This window comes from Felis catus, chromosome A2 (assembly GCF_018350175.1).
Source record: "Felis catus isolate Fca126 chromosome A2, F.catus_Fca126_mat1.0, whole genome shotgun sequence".
NCBI classification, from domain to species: Eukaryota; Metazoa; Chordata; class Mammalia; order Carnivora; family Felidae; genus Felis; species Felis catus.
The window spans coordinates 37288272-37294271 of record NC_058369.1 but is presented as its reverse complement, the minus strand read 5'-3'; positions in this window follow the sequence as shown (position 1 = coordinate 37294271).

Genomic DNA, 6000 nt, shown 5'->3' with positions numbered 1-6000 from the left:
TGAAAGGAAAAAGAAAAAATAGGTATTGGGGGACTATTATCAGCTTATGCCACAGGGGTCGAGAAACTATGGTCCAACTCCGGCACCACCCTATTCTTGAATAGCTCAAGAGCTAACATGGCTTTTACAGATGAACACTTACAATCAGTTTGATGCTAGAGAACAGTAACAATGAACCCCAATTTAAGCAAAATGTTATTACCTCCCTCCCAAAACTTCATTAGTCTCATGATTACAAGTGTGTTGCAAAAATTGTACTCAATTATTGTTATTATCCCTTGAAACTTATTAATGTAAATAAAACTTGTGGCAATTTATTTTCCCTCTTCTCATTTAAGTACCAACATAATATCCTTGATTTTTTTTTTCCTGTAGGTCCACAAAGCCTATGGTATTTACTACCTGGTTCTTTCCAGAAAGATTCACTGACCACTGTCATAGTCTGAGCTGGACTAATTTGGTGAAACTCTTGCCAAGGACAGAAAGAAGAATGGCTTATGAGGGGCAGAGCGAAACAGAACCCCAGGATCCCAAGCACTCTGGCCTGTGTTTCTAACCATAGTAGCACTTATCTAAGCAAGTCACAAAGCCAGTAACTTCTGTTAGCTAAATCCCAGCGGGGAATAGGAGAGGAGGAGAAAAACTTCTCTTCACAGCCATAATCAAAGCAGGAAAGCCGATGTACAGCACCTAAGAAGAATGCCCAGATCTTCATACATGGCCCAAGACACAATTCTGTTAACTGTAAATAGCTTAACCAGATTAGCAGTTCTCCCAAACCAATGGCAGAGCCACAGCAGTAAATTGGAAGGGGTTGGGGAGGAAACAAGACAGGGTAAGAGTACCATCTTTAGCACCGCTTTTTTTTTAAGTTTATTTATTTTTGGGGAGGGGGAGAGAAAGAGAAAGAGAGAGAGAGAGGAGTGGGGAGGGGTAGAGAGAGGGAGAGAGAGAATTTCAAGCAGGTTCCACACTGTCAGTGCAGAGCCCCATGTGGGGCCCAAACTCACAAACCACAAGATCATGACCTGAGCCAAAATCAAGAGTTGGACGCTCAATCACCTGAGCCACCCAGGTGCCCTGCTAGCACCTCTTAATACAGGGACCACAACCTCTGTTCCATCTCTGAAGCCCCCAAGGACACGAATGTCTTACAGCTCAATGAAATGATGATCTTCAAGATGACCTTGTGCCATCAAGCTCAGGTAAACTTATATTCTTTATATTCTGTTTCAAAAAGCAGGGAATAGTACACTTGAGAAAGTCTATCATCAAAATAGTGAAGAGGACATTTGGGCCAGTTAAAGTTACATTATTTAATTCATATGGAGCTTGGACTCTCCCAAGAACTCTCAGGAAGAGGACGTGGTGGCCACCCTTGTGACCAGCTATTTCTACAGTTTAGCAAACAGACTCTTTTAACCTAGTACTCTTTCCCAATCTTACTTATGTTTCATGCTACTTTTTAAAAAGACTACACCTTTACTGATAACAAGGTGGCAAAAATTGCCAGTACTTTTCTACTGATTGTGAATCTGATGATTTTACATACAAGTGACAGGGAAGCAGCTCATCGGTTTAAGGAAAGGAGGACGAGGTGGAGGAAAAGGTGGAACAGGACGGGGAGGAAGAGAAGAAGAACAAATAGGCTATGAAGAAAATAAACAAGATGGTGTGTTAAGAAAATACAAATGAAGCTTCCTTTCTGAAAGGTGGTCAGTGCCCTCATCTCTGAAGAGGTAAAATTTAACCTGAACCCTAACTGATACAAAGTCAAATGTTGGAAAAGCAAGAAGTAGACACCCACAGACAGAAAGGACACCTGAACAAGGGCCAAAGGAGGAAATGGTGGCCTTCTCAGCTTTCAGCCTGTCTCTTTTCCCTGCAGACGGACAGAGTCCATCTGGCTCGATGGGTGGAAATATGATGAGGCATGACCTAGCAGTCTGTTCCATCTCCTGGCAACAGTGATTGGTCCAGGAATAAGCACACTGGCTAATGTGGGTTAAGGAGACTCTGGGAGGAGAGAGACACCTTTTCCATGCTAGTTGATAAAACTGCAAGGGCAAGTTTGGGGCTGTCAGTCATTCCGCCATCTCCCAGAGAGAGCTTGCATGAGAATACAGCCAATAGAGAGCAGAGCAGGGGTGAGTAGGAGACAGCACACCATTCATGACACTGTCATTTGAATACCTGAGGTCACTGTTCTGAGTTTCATCCATGCAGGTTTTTTGTTACGTGACCAGTAAATCCCTCTTTTTCAGTTTGAGCCAAATGAAAAGTTTGGTGCAAGTGAAAATACCCTGACAGCCGAGTGGGCTTTGGGAATGATGGAAGTAAGAGTTCTTGGGTATTTGGAGGAACTTGTGCTTTGTGAGTGCCCTCAACATCTTATGGAAGCACTGGGGTCCTAGGATGTCCACATGGTAGAGGACTGAGTAGGGACTGGAGGTGAGAGCTGGAGAATTATTTCTGAAACTCTAGCCACAAATGGAGAGGAGGGAGATACAACTAAAGGGATTCAACACCTTCTACCCTTCCCTTTCCACCATCCTGCCATTAAAGTAGAGGGGGGAAATGTCCCAAATTGATGCACCCAGGAGAAGCAAGAGACTGGCAAAGGTAGAGCTTGGCCAAAACTTTTGAGAGCTACAAGAATGAATGCTTGTGGTTTTGCCTGCCCAGAGTCTCCTGCCCATTTTAGGAGTAGCATCACCCCCTTGTAGTCTAGGCGAATCAACTCCACTCTCCTTTCCCTCGGTCCCCGGGTTTTGGGTGCCACCGAGGGAATCTAGTGGAGTGGATCATGTGACCCAGACCTAGCCAATTGGCATGTTCCATCTTCCTGCTGGGGTGATCTTACTCTCAATAGGACTGACCAGAACTGATACGGGGACTTGGCCATGGACACTGGGAAAGAGGTACCGGTTTTCGACTTGGGGTCGATTTGGGGGGGGGGGTTTAGACTTGGGGTCTAGATGAGAAGACTCACCTGCAGAGAGGAGTACAGAATCAAGAAAATGAAGGACAGGGCAATCGAATACCTTTGAGCCCTTAAATTCAGGTATATGTGAAGTTACATTTACCATTTCAACTGTGTGGTCCTATGAGCCAACTAATTCCTCTGTCCCACCGAAGCAAAGTTCCTCTGTTCACCATTTCTTTCCAGGCAAAGAGTGGGGCCTGAAAAAAAAAATACTTTTAAAAAGGTGTTGAATGAAAGAAGTGTCTGATCTCATTTGTAAGGAACAGAAAGATGTGTTTTCCCTCAGACTTTGTAATCTAGGGTATTTCAATTCTTGAACAATCTTAAAACTATGATTTACCAAACACATGATGATTGGTGTGGCTTGTGTGGGTTGGCCTACAACCCATTCACTGAACTTCTGAGATATAACCTAAATGTTAGGATTTGCCTGCATTGAAAAAGAAATCACTGAGACGACTATGTAATTCTGAATACCATACAGTTCTTCCTAACTCCCTTCCACCAAAAATCAATGAGCAGGACCCAGAGTTATAAACCAATTGAACAGTAGCCAAGATCTCCATCCTACTTTCCAAACATTGGGTATTTGTATTTAAATGGGTGGGAGACACGCAGTTTAAAGGACTACTTTTTACCAGTCATAGAAAAGGTATATCGAACGTGAGCATAAGAGAATTTACATTTCCATTGAAAATGAGAACATAGGTTACTTCTGAAATTCAGGAATGATAATGTTTTAATGGCAATAATTCCCCTATCCGGAATTTTATACTTTGAATGGAATTCCAAACCTAAGCTAATTTGCTGATTCAAGAGTAATTTCTTTTAGCGACAATGGTTTCTACTTGTAGAATAAGAAACAAATGTAAGCATACTTACCTTAGGGAATGAAAGAAATTATCTTTTATCAATTCTATATAATTTCCTGAAAAATTTCTGGAACTTCCCAAATTCTGTCCTTTGGAACCGCCAGTAAATGTTTTACACAGAACACACACACACACACACACACACACTCACAAAATCCTGTGGTCAAATAAGATTGTGAAACATTAAATACTAACTATTCTCAATCCTGAAAACTCTCAGGACGTATTAGCATATTTGAGAATGTGACAAGTCTTTCAGTAGACATACCTGGTCAAACGTGTTGACTGCAGCATTCCCCAGCATTAACTTCTTCAAAATCAAATACAGCATTTTGCTTCTGACCCCAACCTCCAAGCCCCTGTTCCCCAAAGCAACTTTTGGAACAGCTTGTGGAACTAGTTCCATAAAGCAAAGTTTGGGAAACACTAGTTTAGTGGTTTCTATCTACACAGATTTTGCTGTCTGAATAATATGGAAGGCATTTTGAGTGACAATTGCACCCATTTGGATATAACTTCAACTGACTCCATAATTAGAAATTTAAAATGCAAATTTCTCAAAAGCAAACTGCCTTTACCATTTAGAAATGTTGCTGAGACTTACTTGGATTTGCGTATAGTTATATTACTTTCCAGTATATCTGGGATAGGTAATAGGCTCCAAAGACCTATAAATATTGAACACAAATAAGATTAGCCTTGTCTAAATTTTATGTATAAACAAAGGCTTGACAATTTTAATATGGCAAATGTACTTTTTTTTTTTTTTTTTTTTGGTCCATGCCTCTTGGGAAAACTGGGAATGGAATGGAAGCTTCTTCATTTATATTCTGCACAAGATGTATATTAAGGATTCATGTTAGTATGGGTGAAGACACGAAGCCATTGCTATTGAGCCTCAGATGTGGCAGCAAAGAATTAAGAGATCATCACCATCTCTCTCTAAATATAATGAAAATCTAACTTTACAACACTCCTGTTAAGCGAGCTTTCCTCATGCTACTTGGCTATGCATTAAATCTTGGCATACACAAAAAATAAAAACAGGGTAGTTCTAAAGGTTCATTTATGTTGGCTGGATTATGAAGATTAACTCCTCAGATGGTATTCCAAAGAAGTCATCAAATGTAAGTATAATTGAAAATAAAAACCTGAAAATCATTTAAATATTGATAGGAAAGTGAACAGATAGGATATAGGCAAGACACGGCTCTTCAGATACATAACATCAGTGTGTATCATAAAGGATTAAAAAGTTTAATCCTCTAGGGAATAGAATAGACATTTCAACTTCAGCAGAGCACATTTTCCGGGAATAATATAGTGTACTTATTCTCATGGCAGAGGTACATGTGCAGATTATACACATTTAATACCAATTAAATTTTAGGTCATTTGTGTTGATGATGTTTTTAAAAGGTGATAAATGGGGTTTATTATTCTCTAAAATATTCTAATCCAGGGTCTTAGATACAGTGAGGTCCTCTTCTCTAATGTACCCTGTGGCTTCTGTCACCTTGCCAGTTCCCACAAATATTAGCTCTGTGCCAACGTGCAGCGTTTCTCAAACAGCGCATGCCGCCGCCGATACCTACGTTGACCTGAGGGAGTCCAGGGAGCGCGTCCCATTTTAATAATGAAGGTGATGACGACAACATAAAAGCGGTTACCATTTACTGAGCATTTACTACATGCTGCCAAGCAAAAACTCCACTCTGTTACTTTGAATGGACTTCACAAGACCCCCACGTGGTAGCTATTGTTATTGGCCAACGAACAGAAAGGAAATTGAGGCACTGAGGCGCTGAGTAGCTTGCTCAAAATCACAAGCTGGAAATGGGCAGAGAGACAAGAGTCAAATTCAGGACATTGAGCTGGCAGTCCACGGTCTGTCACTTCACAGATACGCTTCTTTGTTACGAGGGTTCGCTTAATGAAAACATTTAAGACATGTGTAAGTCTGTGAATACGAAAGAAAGTCATACAGGTTGTAGGCAAATGTCTGATGATCAGGTAACAGTGCTCTAACACACAGTATGCGTTCTCTTCTTTTCCTTCGGCAGGGGGAAGCTAGAGATGAAGGATCCAAGAAGACTGTGAAGAAATTGTGAACCGGCAAATGACAGGTCAGTGTTATGGTTC